Source organism: Lygodium microphyllum, chromosome 8 (assembly GCF_053477565.2).
Source record: "Lygodium microphyllum isolate KBCC chromosome 8, Lygodium_microphyllum_v1.1.10, whole genome shotgun sequence".
Classification (NCBI taxonomy): Eukaryota; Viridiplantae; Streptophyta; class Polypodiopsida; order Schizaeales; family Lygodiaceae; genus Lygodium; species Lygodium microphyllum.
The window spans coordinates 108,337,983-108,355,847 of NC_141142.1; positions in this window are offsets into that span (position 1 = coordinate 108,337,983).

Here is a 17,865-nt window from a genome sequence, read left to right on the forward strand (position 1 = left end):
CACACCAGAAGGTTATCGGAGTACCCAGGTTTGGAGAATCTCTTAATGAAGAGACTCTTGAGGTTGTTGAAGTTAGTCCGCTCAGCAGCATCCAGACTTGTGTACCAGGTCCTACCCTTATCACCTAAGCAAAGACCAAAAGCTTGCGAGCATTGAGTAAGATCAGTGAGGCCATTGGCTCTGCAAACTTGCTCGAACTACTCTACAAAGCTATATGGGTCATCATTTGGCTGGTGCTTGTCTAATTGCTTAGCCACGACATGGATTTCTTGATTGGCTCTTAGAACCTTGTTTAACCCTTAATCTTGCAAGCAACGAGGTTGCCATTGTAGTGGCGCTCTGCTATGCTGACGAGTTGTCTAGCAGTCGCTTCGTAAGAAGCTTGCTCAATGTGAGATCGCCTTCCAATGCTCTTTCCCTTTCTATGTCAGGTCGTGTCCTATTTTTGCTTGTTAAGGCTAGCTTTCTTACTGAATCTCATGCATTTCTATGTTCTGTCACAAGCTTCTGGCTTGCTATTCCTGATTGTAGGCCACTATGCCCCACAAAGCTTCCTGCACTAGTCTCCTCTCCTCCTCAAGGTCCACTGTGATATCCTCGAGCATTCTACCGTGGTGATTTATCCAGGTCTGTAGATTTTAATTGGTGACTAGCTATTGGATTTCTATTGGGAAACCACCTGGGTCAAGCTCTTCGTCATGTCTGTGGTTAGTGCTACCTGACTTTGCCATGTTTGTGGTCTCATGCTCCACTATGAGGGATGTGAGCTCCATGAGCCCTTACCTCACCCGCGGTGTCGCGTTGTGGTGGAGAGCAGGTTGATATTGCGCCATCCCGTGCCCGTGAACCTTGTGCCTTGTGTGCTTCGCGCCGTGTTATGCTCTCGTGCCTTCATGCTGCCTTCGCAATACACTCATGCCCTGAAGAGGGGCCCTCCATTTTTTAGCCCCACACTACTTGTTGTTTCCTCATAAAATGTTGAGATACACTTCTGCATGCTTGTGAGCACGCCGATAGGTGGGTTCCCCTTAGCGCGGGCTTTTCAGGGTGGGTTTCCCCTTCCCTAAGGTGGACCCAAGGTGGGTTCGTGACACTTGGTATCAGAGCAAACTCTGTGGTAGGTGCTTCAATGCCCCCGGGAGGTGAAACTTGGACCGTGAAATGGCCCCCAAGGTGAAGTCTAGAGCATCTGTGCTAAAAGATGAGATCGAACAGGAGAAGAGGCACCTCCTACTAGATCACTCAATGTTGGAATCCAAAAGAAGGGAAAAATGGAAGACCAAGGTGGATCTACTCAAAGGTAGTGAAAAGCCCCTTGGCTCGGTGCTGTTGGACTTGGACCGGTGCATCGATGAGGTTACTAGCGACCTCACATGGAACCGTGTCGACTTGAAAAATATGAATGCTAGAATTGAGGAATGGTGCGAGCACCTCATAGAAGCGGGAGAATGGGATACCCTAGAGTTCGAAAGCAACTTGAAACGGAGGATCGCTCGGGATTATGGTGCGAAGATCGTGGCCGGTGCCAGGCCAAGTTTAGCACTCCAAAAGGCCAACCCGCCCCCTCCTACTACTCAAGAGCAGGTGACCATGTCGACCTCGACTTCCCCCAAGTGCATTCAACCGAGTTCAAGCTCAAGTGATGACTTCAGCGACTGGACAGGAGACCTTGCGGAGTCGAGTGATGAAGACGGGCCTAGTTCCCTAACTTTTTCCAGAAAGGCCGCAAGGGCTATGGTGATGCTGAAATGGGCTGAGGCCCAAAGAGAAATGAAGGACATCCTGGTTCGCATGGAGCCGAGTTCGAGCTCGCTTGGAGGTGACCTCCAACATGGCAAAGAGCCAGGTTTGAGCTCTCGTGACCACTCATTTGGCTATGCCACCCTCCTGCCCCAACCTTCTCGACAAGGCCGGACACGTGGTTATGAGGTCCACGATAAAATAACTCTTACTCAGGATGTGGACAAGGAACAAGACTCCTTGAGCTGGGAGGGTAAAACCAATGGCCGAACCAATGGCCGACCTTGAAGCAATCCAATGAGAAGACTCCTTGTGTCGGGAGGATAAATGAATGGCCACGTCATGTGCTAAGCCCCATGGAGTCTCCTTGAGCCGAGAGAATAAAGGAGCAGCCAAATGCCCCAAAGAAAAATCAGAGAGTCTCCTTGAGTCGGGAGAATAAACGAATGGCCTATGCTGCTGCAAAGAAGACCCGTGAAGACTCCTTGAGACGGAAGGCTAAAGAAACGGCCAACATTCCAAGAAAGAATCGAGAAGACTCCTTGCACCGGGAGACTAAAGAAACAGGCAACCCCCATGCCAAAGAAAGAGATCAAGCAAGCTCCTTACACTGGGAGGATAAACAAACGACCCCACCTTGAGCCCCATTAGAAGACTAGAAGGACAAAGAACTCCCTAAGCCAGGAGTATAAACGAATGGCAACCCCCTCAGATGCTGCGAGACCTCAAAGTCATGCAGAGGAAGACTCGTGGAGCGATGAGACTAAACCAACGGCCAACCCCAAGTCAAATGACGATGTTCAAGCCATCTCCTTGTGCCAGGAGAATAAGGAAATGGCCACATTAGCAGAAGGCGACAAGACAGAAGGAGCCAAGCTGAGCTCCAAGAAGCGAAATAACATCAAAGCGCAAGTGAAACCTGTGAACCTAGTGCCTTGTCCCGAGGTGAAGGATAAGACTCCCGAGTCAACTCCAACACCTCAATCCGAGTTCGTGACTAGGAGAAAGCGGTTGACATTTGCTTTGCAACTGACCATCCACTCCTATGAGCGTGATGAGGAGATAACTCTTTGTGCTCAAATGGATGATTCTGAGGTGACTGAGCCCTCACACAGCGAAGCAGAGGCAACTATTGGGATGCCTCTTGTATGGACCGATCATAGTGATTGGGTCTTTATGAATGGATCCCAAATGGCTGAGTTACACATCAATGCACAGTCCGTGCTCACCATGAAGGTGAATTTCAAGGAGATCCCCTTGCTTGAAAGGCCTACACGCGCGTTCAAGCCCATTCCGGTCTCTAAACCAAAGGGGTGTAATCTTCTTGGTGAGATCATTGTAGTAGGTCAAACCAAGTTGATTCCAAGGAGGCTTCACCCTCTAGGCCATTCACGTTGGATGCAGCTCATTATGGAGCGAGATAGATTGGAGCGAGCTAGGAGTGAAGTCTTAGTCCGAACATGTGTCCCAAAGTTAGATCTGGACATGCCAAGGTCCCAACAAGATGTGGGTCAACTTGTGCTGGGGCACAATGCAAATCCACTTCCAACCTTATGTGCCTTATTGTATAATATGGCCGTTGAGGGCCAATTCAGAGTTGTCATGGTGCAGGCTATGGCCTGTGCTATGTAGGCTAGATGGTTCGATGCTATGCATTTGACTGTTCTACTTGCTGAAAGTGCCTCAATGCAAGAGCTAGCCATCAAGGGCCCTAACATACATGTAGGCATGACATGGAAGATATATTTGCTCGAGGGCTGCCTACCAAACTCAATCTTCATAACGATATATCTGGGTGACAGAGGCCCAATGGTATTGATCGTAGGGAGGATGTCCCTTACACTATAGGCTGGGCAATTTGATGCAACCCATCAAGTCGCCCTACTTTGTCTAGGTGCTCCGAATATCCAGTCCACACAAGACAAGCTCTCACCTCCTCTTTTGGCATCCAGGTGTGCTCCAACGCAAGGCAAGGTGCTTGATGTGGGAGAAGTGGATCTCTCGCGATGCGCAAGACGGCATGCAGAAACATCGCGTGTCCTTTAGTGCATCCCTGTTCAAGGTGCTTCTGACCTAGGAAGGTCCAAGCGGATGAAGACGGTTGGTGCAACGTGCTGGGATTGGGCCTTTCGCGCAAAGAGACATGCTACCTTTGCAAGAGGGCAGTGTGGGCTCTTCTTCAAGAAGATAGTCCCAAGTGCTGACAAGAAGATTTGTGCAACCAAGGCCCAAGTCAAGAAAGCTCGTGCCAAGAAGCAGATCCGGGCAATTAAGGCCCTTCACCTCTCAAGGGGGGGGGGGTGCGACTCCACAGCGCACCCCCAAGAAGACATTGAGGCATGTGGCTACCCCACGATGGTCAAATGCTGCCTCATGCAGGAGGAGAGATGCGTCCACTCTAGCATGGGCAAATTCTCTCTCTTACCTTCTATGCGGATTGACAAATCAGGCCAATCAGGGCCACATTCTGTAGGGTGCCACCTCCTGGGCCCTTGCATTCATGGCGTGGCATGCTCCCCGTTGAGCTTCCTGCCTTGCCCCCAAGTCCACTAGCATGGTCTGTGCACTCATACTGCTAGGACCCCAAGGTAGGGAAAGTGCACTCGTCTTGCCTTAACTGGGTTACCTCCACTCTATGCTTGTAAATTGGTCTGCAGGTGGATGGATTGAAGTACCCAATAAAGATATATTCCTAGTCAGTGTCCCGGGGCCACTCCACACTTGTAAATTGAATCAGTGGGTGGTTTACCTTACTTGTAGTCTGAAAAGGCCATGTTTCACACTTGTAATCGAGTCAGTGGGCATGGCACCTATCGGGTAGACCCTAGCTGGCTTGATAGCAAGTCGGCAAAGACCCCCAAAATTTTGGCTAATTATAAGAGTCTAGAGGGATAGACACTGGCCGCCTTGATAGTGAGGCATGTTAAGACCCCCAAAGTTTTGAGCATACATTACAACCTCAATGGTTTTTGAGGACTCGATAAGGACATAGAGTTCATCAAGGGGGGGTGTGTATGAGGGATGTGAGCTCCATGAGCCCTTACCTCACCCGTGGTGTTGCGTCGTGGTGGAGAGCAGGTTGATATTGCACCATCCCATGCCTGCAAACCTTGTACCTTGCACGCTTCGCACCGTATTATGCTCGCATGCCTTCATGCCACCTTCGCAATACACTCGGGCCGTCAAGAGGGGCCTTCCATTTTTTAGCCCCACGTTACATGTTGTTTCCTCATGATATGTTGAGATACGCTTTTGCATGCTTGTGAGCATGCCGATAGGTGGGTGATTCCCCTTGACGTGGGCTTTTCGGGGTGGGTCCCAAGGTGGACCCAAGGTGGTTTTGTGACATCCACTAGGTTGTCAATGAGATTGATCAAGTTGGGCACATCCACTCCTCCAATGGTGTCGATCCTACGCTTGGATTTCTTGATCACCCGACCACGTTTCAGGGTCTTCTCCTACTAGTGGGTTCATTAAGATTGTTAGGTTTGAGTGACTTCCTCATTATTTACAAATAGTCCTCAACTTACACTCACTTGGTGTGTGTGTGCATGTGCTCTCTTCCATGCACCATGCGAAATCAGGCTTTCAGCTTTTCATAGGTGCACTTTAAGTGTTGGAAAACAATGTGAGTGTGAATACAAAGTGATAGTTGCATCTTTCGCACTCTCGCCTACATACTCGACCAAATAGGGCTTTACACTCAGTTATTGGTTGCTTCCTCTGGTCTCTAGGGTCTATACTACATCGTTCAGCTTGCTCAAGGTCGAATGGGGTCTACTGGTTAACCTATGGCTCTAAGTGTGCCAAATATGCTGATATGAGTGTCAGCATTGTGCCTGGCCGTTCGGCTACAATTTCTAGGCTCAAATTTTCCTGTAGGGCTTTCAATGAATTCTCCTGTTGTGGGTGGTACTCTCTATCACCTCAGACATGCTAAATTTTTCAATTTTGATGTGTCAAGATTTGGTTCAATTCTGTAGAGTATGATTCTGCAGTGTTTGATTCTAGGAATCAGATGTGTGATTTGATAGTTATTTGATTATGGGATGTCCGATTCTAGGAATCAAACAGGGTATGTCCAATCAAACATGTCAAGTTGGTCTGATTTGAGTGTGTTTGATTTTCCAAATCAGACAAGGTTAGGTCCGAGTGTTCGAGTCCAATTTGTTGTGTCTGATCGAACTAGCCAAGTTGGTCCGAGTGGCTATTGGATTCTCAGAATTGGACGGATGTAGGGCATTTGAGTGTGCAATTCGAGGAATCGCACGTCTACGGACCACACCCGATTCCACTGACACATAAACAACAGGGAATTAAATCTCTTTGTGCCGACGGATTTTGGCCACACACACTAGCAAGGTTCACCAGAATCAAATGTTAGATACACATAAAAGTTTCTACACACTTGATCCAAGTAATAAACTTGTGTGGCCTTCGATCGATTTGCTAGAAGCAACAAGTCCTAGTGCATAAGCTCTCAGCCTCTATCTCTCTCTCTCTCTACTGCCAGAACACTTGAAAATGAGGTCTCCCTTGCCTCCTAGGGTCTTAAACCCTTGTTGGGCTCAGCCTTAATCTACTTGATCATTCCTCGTGCCATTCTAACACCTCCAAGCACTCTTTTTCCCATTTTTCTCCTTGTTTGTGCCCTGTTCGAGCTTGTTCAATAGCAGAAACCCTAGAGTTTTCTCCTTGGATTTCTTGGTCCTAACCTACTCTAAATGCAACAAAAATCAGAAGCAAAATACTATAATGATTCCTCCTACTTGCCTAATCATTGAAAAACCAAAATACTTGTTGCAGAGAAACCAAAACCTCCTACCTATCTCAAGCTCCACTTCAGGGATGAAACCCTTACTTTGTTGCTCGATTTGAGGCATGCTAGTGCTCAATCTTGAATACCCTCAAGCACAACAATAGCTCCACAATTCGTGATGCAAGCTCAAGCAACCTCAAGCATCCACCTTCAAGCTCCATCCTCCATAGCCTGGCGCGAGACAAGAGAAAAGAAGAAAAGAGGAGATGATGGAGAGCTTCTTCTCCTTAATCCCTCACCCTCACACTTACTCCCTCACACTCTCACACTCCCTCTCTCAAGCACACACAAGCAAGCAAGAAGGAGAGAAGAAGATGAGTCCACTTTGCCACATACCAAAGAATGAGCTCCTCATTCACTTTTCAACTTTATATACAAAACCCTAAATCCCTTTTAGGCAGTCATCCCCTTATCCCCTCTTTTACATGGCCGCTAGGCCCCTTTTTTCGATCATCCTCTTATCTTCCTAGCTTACTTCCTACTGTCCATCTTTCTTTACAGTTTGCATAGGAGGGAGTTGGAGCTCTTTTACAAAAAGTTTTAAGGGCGGCTCACATTTAAATGTGAGCTTTTGCCTTTGACTTAGCTTTTGAGACTACCCTTGCACTTTCGGCTGTTTCCCTTTATGCTTCTTCCATTGTGCCCGATTTCCTTCTGGGCCACCTCTTTTAGGTCCCAACTTGTGCTTTTTCACTTTTTCCATTTTTTCGTGTGCTACGATTAACATTGGTGTGGATGGCTAGTACATCCATGACTCGAACCCTTGCATGGAATCATGGTGTCAAATGCCTTATCTAAAAAAAAGTGACATATCTAGTGAGAAAAATTATGCCTTTCTCATAGCCTTGCACTATGAAGTAAGCCACAAAGAGAAATGATAAGTAGAGCCTCTCTAGTAGGATAATTATAGCCCTCTATTGTAGTTGCATAATCCACTCAAAAGACATTCAAGAAAAAATAAAGGCATACATATCATCATATGATGGAAAAAAGAAACAAAACCTGACATTGGAACAAGAGAGTGTCTCATGAGCTCATGAGCATCATGAGAGTCAATGATAGACTGCTCTTGTGTATACTGCTCATGAGATACAAGAGACATAACATTCATGTCATGAATCATGTCAAGTGTAAGCTCCTTGATCTTTACTTGTTTACTAATATCATGAAATACATAATTGGTATCAGCCTTGACAACATCAACATCCAAAAATTGATTTTTAGCATGATCATTCTACTTAACACTTTGCAACCTGGTAATCATGGCATCCCATCAAGCTTCTTCTTGAGCATATCTTGTTCATGAATCAATGCTTCCACATTTTCAAAAACAAATGGCTACTACAACACTACATAAGGATGAGAAACAACCTGAGACATTCTCCTAGCAATAGAAACCCATTGATAATGCGTAACCTTAATCGATGCATTCTTCATCATAGTAACGAGAATTTGCATAAACACCAATCTATCAAGATCTTCATTCAAATCCAGTAACATCTGAATCTATTTATCAATATCTTGACTTTGTTGCATGGTATTAATGGTTACTTGCTCCAAACAGCTACTTTCTTGCATCAGGTCACCACTTACCTGTATCAAGTTGACTAACACATGCAATGGTGAGCATGTTACCTATAGCACTAAACCTACTGCTTGTAGTGATGAAGCTATTGCCTACACTATTAACCTTATTTTTTGTTGCAATAACCTTGTTTCTTGTTGCAGTACCCCTATTTCATGCAATGGTGTCATGGTCTCTTGCATCAAGATTGCAATCACCTTCATCTACATTGTAGTTTCCTGTCATAGGAATGACACCTATTTTGTCCACTCAAGACAAATAAATACTATTTCCAACACAAAAATATCACCAAAATAAGTGCAATGAGATATTGTCAAAGTTTAAGAGTTATTTATATCATAAAACTGACAAATAACCATAATGTCCATAGAATTCCGCACTACTGCTGCTTCATGCATGCAACACTGCAACTATGACTTGCATAAAGTTGATTCCAACAACTTGCTAAACTTGTGAATCCTTCTCCGACTCATGATAATCAACTTGAATTAGCATTTGTAACCTAAATCTGTAATTGCAAGTTTAACAATGTCCCCTTGCATTATAGCCAGAATAAAAGTATCTGTAATAACAACTATTGACATGTAATGAGCCATGGTTCTATAGTACAACCATTTCAATGAAATATGCTTGGGTTGAGAACTCATAATATACAATGATATCTAAATCATAGATAGTAAAGATATAAAACCATAACAGAATAAGTAGATTGCCACTCCAATTGCAAAGAATAATTGCATTGACTTGAAAAGATATCAATGATGCTCTAGCATTTTCATCATAATAAATGTATGGCAATGTACCATCTAATTTGGATCTAGAATAAGATATTGCATCCTGAAAGAAATATGTAAGGTAATCCACAATAACTTGTAACTATTGATTTTCAAGTACTTGGAGCTAGTAAGCATCATATGGTTGTCATATTTGTTGTTTTTGAGGTTGTTATAGCACTTTTGACTATTTTTTAGCTCGATGTAGTACATTTTGCTATTGTAGGAAGTGCAAGAATTTAGCTTATTATTGTAGGTACTGCAAAAATTTAGCTTACTGTAGGTACAAAGAAAATACAAACTGCTACTATAGAAATTTAGAGTCGTGTTGCAGACATTGCTGAAATTTAGGTTCATGTAGATCATTTTAAAGCTTTCTTGATACAAAAAAATGTAACATATACTTGCTACTACCAGCATCCACCTCAAACAACATCAGTACTTTCATGCTTAAAAACTAATCAACATGAATAACATTAACCATTCCTGCTGCTACAATATAAACTGCATAGATATCTAGTGCAGGTACTTGCATACTTCTAGATACTGCAACTTTAGTGATAAATTGATTAGAGTCCTCAAAGACTTCAGAAGTAGCAATTTGAATTGAAACATCAACAACCTAATCATTCAATGCATAGAGATTCTCAAGAATAACATCTTGACTTGAATCATAAGAAAATACCAACATTGTATGCAAATTAGCAATTTCATTATCCTTCTTTACACATAACAACTTCCTCAAGAGCATTAATGACTTCAAAATAACGAGAAACTTGGAAATCCATTATATTCCTCACTTGAGAAACCTCCTGCTGTAGTAACACTCTCTCCTCTTGGTCAATTAATAATAGACAAAGTTTCAATTGTTGCAACATTGGCTATATTTCTCTCCTTTCCAAGCTCAACAGAAAACCAATGAATCATCTTAGTTAGAGATTGAATCATAGAATTTACCTCATATAGAACTTTAGAAAAACCATATAAATTGACTACATTATGTATATCTTTATATTCAACCAACTCTTGCAAAGGAAATGTAGTGCAAATCTTGCAATCTTGCTCTTTTTGCAAAGGGATTATAGTTCTAATCTTACAATTTTGCAATTCTTGTAGCAAAACACTAGCTTGTTCTTTCGATCAAGCAATACAATGACATGAAATATTATCTTGCATGTTGGAAACATGAGTATCCTTTAGTAGCTACATTATCTTTCTTAGCATCAATAAGAGAACCAAGAAAATCACGCACAATGACATCTTCATTGCAACAATCATAATCCTCAAACTTATCATCCATAATAGCATCATCTTCTTGAATACATAATTGATCTTCTTGATCACGAATCGGATCATCTTCATAGCTCATAACTGCTTGCTTGCTTCCTCCTTGATTAAAGTTGATTGAAGATTGATTATGATAGTTTGCAAAATACCAAAATATGGAAAATACCTTGAGATTACTGATGTAAAGTGTGTGATGATCCACTCTCCTATTGGCAAGTTGCTCTGTTGGGTTTGGGGCACTCGAGGATTCTTGGCTTCTTTGGCTCTTGTCCTCTCTCGCTCCCTTTACCTCAATCTTTGGCAAGACCATGGGTAAAGTGCACCAATCATCATTATCATCACTTGAACTTGACTCAAAATCCAAAACAACTTCATATCTTTCCTTGAGCTTTTCAACTACTGTAAGCAATCTCCCAATATGCTTAGTACTTGAACAAGACTTGATTTTCTTGCCTTCACGATCATCATGAAGAATGCCCTCAAAAGAATCCAACTTCTCCCATGCTTTATCCATCTTTGAACACGAGCCCTTCTTTGTTGATGATGAAAATCTCTTGTGCATATACCATCAAACTCATTGCATAAATCAAACATGCAGAAATGCTTGCAAGATTTTCCTTCTTCACAAGACCCATGAACATAAGAACAATGCTTTGAAGTATGTCGAGACTCAAAGAAAACTTTGCATTGCTTTTTCTTCTCCTTTGATTTACCCATTGCAATTAATCAAATTGAGATTTTAAACTTCAAAACTAAAAATGAAACCTGAATGCTCTCTCATTAATCCTCCTCCATATAAGGCTTCCTATATAGCAGGTAAAAGATAGTGCTTTCTCTTTCTCACAAGATTTAGTTGGAGTTTGTTACAAAGACGATATTTTTGCAATAGTGCTTCCATTTTGAAATATCTTTGTGAACAATCTATCTCTATTTTCATCCAGGATTAAAAATCTTCATGCTTCTCCTCTTGCAATTTTTTGAAACTCCTAATGTTGTTACTTTGCTAATGGTTTCCTTTGAAATGCATCATCTTACTGGTAAGTAATATATCACTGCTTTTGGTAATTGCCATTACTTTAGGTAGTTGTCACTACTTCAGGCAGTCTACCACTGCTTCAGGTCTTGACAAAATTTTCAAATTTCTAACATCAAAGAGAAGTATTTTGATTAGGCTTTAGATCTAAAAATAGAGAAAAACATAGAAGGGGTTGTATAATCTTGCTTCCAGAAATATGTTACTACTTCATTGAATACATTTTACTTCATACACAAACTCTGCTTCATGCAAGAAATACAAAATTCTGGCCTCAAACAAAGTCATTTTTACTGATGTTTTAAATCAAAGATACTGATAATCAATGGTAGCATATACGAATAGAAAACCCTTTGAACATTATGCAACAAATTCATTTTTCATCCATAAAACAAAGTCATTTTTCACAAATCTCGGGTACTGCTTCAAGGCCTTTTTATAAATGTTCACTATTGCCTTGAAGTAGTGCTATGTAAATAAATAAATAAATAAATGAATAAATGAATGAATGAATGAATAAATAAATAATTATAATTTATAAAGCATTGCAAAAAGCCTCTACACAAATTTTGCACACAAAAAACCTTTCAAATTGCATATAGGAAATTAGATTTTCTTTCCCAAATTAGGATCATTTTTGACATAACTTCAAATTTCGGGCATCAATAACTAAAGTCATTTTTTTGTTAAACACCCACACCAGATATTTAGAAAAGCATGGCAAGATCACCAAAGTGTTGCTTCCTAATCTATACAGAATGGATAATAGGACAAGCAATGCCTAATGTAGAAAATACCTAAATCTTATATCATGTATCTCATAGGAAACTCAAATATAACCATACATAAATATGAGAACACATACTTCATCACTAATACTCAGAGAATTAGAAATAGAACATAAAGAACATGCTGGAAATAGAGCAGAGACATAATGAATGATGGTGCCAACTATTAGATTTGATATATTATAATAAAAATTCCACCATACACAAGTCATGAACATCAGAGATAATCCAAAAACAAGAATGATACTAGTTGCCTCTTTAGGTCACATTTTACAACTGCCTATAAACTGCACTTCATGAGGCACATAAAGAGTGCTTTACACACGAAATAGTAAATACTAAGGCTCTAAACCATGCTTTGGACTAACTTAGTGCATGAGGCCAATGGCTAACAAGTCACAATGCATAATGCCTTCCTATATTTTATTATCATAGTAAGAATAGAGAATAAAGTGATGATAGGCAGCTACCACCTACCATGTACATGCATGCAAGTGGTAAGTATAAGTAAATGTAGCTGGCTAGGCACATCTGGCCTTTAACCCCTACTATGTACATGTGTGCAAGTGGTAAGTATAAGTAAATGTAGGTGGCTAGGCACATGTGGCCTTTAACCCCTAACAACCTCTCACCTAAAGGAAAATGTACCCACGTATGGAGAAAATAAGAAAAAAGTGACAAAGTACAAAGTGTACATAGAAGAACAACAGGATGAGAAATAGATATTATCTCATCCTACACCAACTATCGTCCTAAGGAAGGCATAACATTCCACTAAGAGACTTTTAGTGAGTAGAACTATAGGATTCTTATCATCGAGATCTTGACAAGCTCTATTTGCTTGTCCTCAATCACCTCTTTAATGAAGTGATAAATGAACATCGATGTGCTTGTTCTTCACATGAAAGAGAGGATTGCATGCCCATTGAATAGCACTTATAGAGTTTGAATGCAATATAGAAGTCATAGTCATACCAAGGTCTACAGCTGAACCATAGGGACTCCTTGCAAGCCTCAATGGCTATAATGTACTTAGCCTCGGTAACTGACAAGGCCGTGCATTTGGGCACCCTAGACATCCAAGAAACAACATCACTAGCAAAGGTGAAGACATAACTAAAGGTGGACTATTTGCATGCCCTACATAATCAAAGTCCGTATAGCCCATGACTCCAGTATCCTACCACCATGACAAATGCACATATTTGTAGTGTCCTTAAGGTATCTCATGACACGGTCCATAGTGTCTTAATGTTGCCAGCCAAATATTGTTACATATTGAGCCATAACTCCCACATCAAATACTATGTTAGGTTTAGTGGCTATCATGGAATACATCAAGTTACCCACTATGGATGCATACAAGATATTGACTATCTCAGCCTTCTCATTATTTGACTAGTGGGAACAATTTGCCTATTAACTAACCTTCACATGAGAACTTAATGTGCTATCAATAGGCTTACCATCCTAGACATGGAACCGTAGAAGGACTTAATGAATATACTCCTTACAAAACCAAGTTCTTCAAGAGTGGATTGAACAAGTGGAAGACATTTAAAATGTATGAGGTCACATCAACAACTTGAAGACTCTCTTTTAAAATGTTACCCTCACTTATTAACAAGATGAGGACATCTTGTTCTTTTCCATGGGTGAGTAAATGTAATGTCTTTAAATCTTATAAGCATAAGAGTATATTTGTTATTGCCAATTTCTTCAAATTTAGCCTCTTCAAATTTGCCTAAGATCATTACTAAAGCATGCTAAAATCCTATATATGTAGTATTTAGGTATATCAATTAGTGTGATTGAAGCATTAAGGAAATGGTGATTTGTATGATGAAGTATATATTTTTAAGCCTAATGGCTTTGTTCAAATGAAGTAGGAAAACAAAGTCTTCAAATTAAAAAAGGCATTGTATGGTTTAAAACAAGCGCCTCATGTTTGGTATGAGAAGATGCATGCATACTTGACTGCATGTGGATTTCAAAATAATACAATTGAGAGCACCTTATATGTTAGACATGAGGGTGATGTGCTCTAATCATTGCGGTTTACATTGATGACATGTTGCTCACTAGTTCTAATGAGACACATATGACTAATTTTAAGACTAAGTTGAATTCCACTTTTGATATATCAAATTTGGGCCTATTACATCATTACTTGGGCATTCAATTCAAGAAGTGTGTTGGAGGTATTGCTTTGAGTCAAACAAAGTATATTGAGACATTATTGCAGAGATTTGGTCTTGAAAACTGCAACCCTATTGATATTTCTATGTGACAAGTTTGAAGTTGAGCCTTCATGATGCCAGAGATTGCTTTGATGTCTTTCATTATTAGCAAGCTATTGGTTGCTTGATTTATGTATGCATTATGAGGCCTAACATTTACTTTGTAATCTCATAAACAATCAAGTTTATGCATAGTGCAGACATGAACTATTGGCAAGCAGCGAAGCACATCATTTGCTATTTGAGTGGTACTCAACATCTTGGGTTGTTTTATCCCAAGGGGAGGTCTTTAGTACTAGATTTACATGCTTTTATAAACTAGGATACACATTGTAATACTCATATATCCACAAGTGGTTTTTACTATAGGATTGGTAACTTGTACATATCATGGTCAAATAAGACACAACCCATTGTGGCCATTTCTAGTTGTGAAACTAAGTACATAGCAACTTTCATAGTGATTAAGCATTTTTAGCTCAAATTTCTTTTAGTTGATTTGGGCATTGAATAGTCATCTATCACCACCATCTTCATTGATAGTTAGAGCACATTGATAATTGCACGAAACCTAATGTTGTATGCTCATGCTAAGCACTTTGAGGTGCATTATCAATATATAAGAGGGAGAGACTTTCCAGAGGAGAGATCATGTTGGCCTATGTGCCAACACAAGACAGTCTCGTAAATCTTTCATAAAGGCTTTGCCTCTCTTTAGAAAGATTTTTGCAAAGCTTTGGAATTAATCTCCTTTATCAAGTGATCATAGAACACTGGGCTTCATGAGTCCAAGCTCTTGTTCAGTGCATCATTCCTAGGGGGTTTTGTTACCATGTTTGGTAGTGATGTGTGTGAAAATATACTTAGAGCCATTGGGGTGATTTTTCCCCTCTCAAGGTAGTTTCTTTCCTCGAACTTGTATATATGCCTATTTCACTCTAGGGTATACTTAGTCTTGGAAATCTTCTTTATTGGTACCTCTCAATACACTTTGTATTGTTCTCTCTAGCCTCTTCTACCAAGAAAACCATTCCTATAATCCTCAATCCAACAAGCATAAATCTAAAGGGCTATATACATGTAAATAATAGATGATTGGACTTGCAAGAGGCCAAGGTCTCAGGCTACTTGCTTGAAAAAGCCTATGTATATAATATGTAAAATAAATAGAATATCTCATTCTTGTATGCGAGAAATTTTGAGTTCTTGCTTCCATCTTCTCCCTTCTTGCTTCCATCATATCCAATACTTGAGAGTGAGAATGTGCATGCATGAAAGGGATAGATTGAGAGACCAAGACGACGAAGGCCTCTCTACTTGTTCATCTCTTCTTCTTCTTCTTCTCTTTAACTAATACCACACGGAGACTTAAGTAGGCCATTGTTGCCATGACAAAAGAGATGGAGTTTGGGATCAAGAAGGAGAAGCTTCTTTTCCTCCTTTTTTCCTTGCTCTCTTAGAACCATTGGATGTAAATTAAAACAAATACAGATTGGGAGCTTGAGAGCTTAATGAAGCATCACTCAAATCAGATCATCAAGCTTAATTTTGATAGAAAGACTACAATGAGAAAGATGAGATTAGTGAGCCTACTACAATCTTTGGGCTTGTGGCTTTTTTTTCATTCACACGGATAGAGTGGAAAGGTGTAAATGATTCAAAGCTACAGTACAAGTTTGATATATGAAAGATAGCATGAAAGAATTGAAGAAAAATAAACTCAAGAAAGATGAAGAGTCCATTAAAGTCATGTTACTAAGTTTTGGTATGATGTGCATAAACACACTTAGGACCATCGGGGCACATTTTTCCCTCTTTAGGAGGTTTTTTTACCCCATCCTTATATATATGCCTATTCACTTTTAGGGCACACTTTATCTCATAAATAATCTCTATTGAGACCTCTCAAATATACTTTGAGAGGTGCTCTCTCAAGCTTCTTCTTCTCCTAGTTGTACACTTGCATTCCTACAACCCTAAATCCAACAATTGATATTAAAAACACTTTGACTTCTTGGGAAAAGTTCGCAACACCCTCCATTAGATTTCCTTGGATTTGGACACAATTTGATGAGTATTCACATGCCAAAATATATTGTGGAAGAACCATAAGGGCTTAGCATCATCAAGCTTTTTTATTCGGGTTCGTTTTGGACTTAGTTTGCACTGCTATTAGTATTATGCTAGCTATTTTATTATTTTGGTCAGAAATCTTAACATCAGTCATTTCTAGAGATAAGATCCCTTACAATCTCCTTTATATTGTTCTACATAGCATAGGTTAGTTTTGTGCATGTTTTCCTCTACATAGGCAACTTTTGCAGGAAGTACGATTAATGGTCATGGCTAGAATCAAGAATGTATTTTGTATATTGGATGTTCAAGACAAGTTGGATGGAAGCAACTATCTGATATGGGCTTATATGATGCTTAATATATTGGTTGCAATGGGGATTTGGAACATTATACATGGAATTGAAAGATGTTGTTAAATGAGCAATGATCAAAGAAAAGCCTCTCTCACCACCTCATAACAAGACGATAAGGAATGGTAGTTAAGGAATTGACTTTGTTAATGTTCAGCACAAAATGAAGCTTTTAAATATTTCATGAACACAATTCTACCAACACATGAACACATACAAATATCTTAGCCTCTTGTAGCTGTAAGGACATCAATGATACACATTGGGTAGAGTATCCTACACAAACTTTGAGTAGAAAACAAAAGCAAAAAATCCTCATACCTTGTTTAAAGAGTTACAACACTTGAAACTTTTGCATCCATATGAACTCTTCGACAGACACGACAAGTCTTCTTTAACTTGCATGTGACCCTCCACTCACCTCGCACAAGACACAAATCTTCATTCAAGGGGAAGAGTAAGGGCCCTTTGCACTTCACACTCTCTCCTTTTATAGGTTTTTCCCAAAATAATACATGTTATGTTATATGCTTTTAATGTTTGGCATTCCTATAAAGCTTTTGACGATGTGAGCCAAAAGCTTCCGGTCCTTTAAAACTTATAAGCTTTACAAAAGCTGATTAAGGCTTCTCATTCCTTTTGCCACCTTACACGTCGTTCATCGAAAGCTTTTGTCGAGATAACATGCCGCCATTTTTGGAAACTTGCACTTTTTGGGCATTCCAGAATTTGATGCTGAAAAAGGCTTCCGTAGGTCCGCATGTGACTCCGCCTTCTCAAGAGGAAATCTTGTGAAATAATTAAGCCACTGCTCCTCCGGGAATGGCTTTGTCTCCGCACATAAGTTCCCCAAATTTATGTGACCCTATTTAGTATTTGTGTCATTGGAGCCTTTCACAACTCATAGCTCTTACAATCTTCCATCTTTGCTGTATTGGAGATCCACTTGCTTATACAGTGTTCTCTGCTTTGTGTAATAGTCTTGATGGTCTCTCCCACAATAGTATTATCCTAGACTCGTATGTTCATCACAGCCGCTTTAATAAATCCACAAGTCCTCTCAAGAACCCAAGCTTTATTCAACTTAATTCCTCGTTGTAGAACCACACATAATGCTAGATAAAGTTCATGCCTTTTGATGCTCTTGTGCAAGGTCATTTATGTTTTTTTCTAT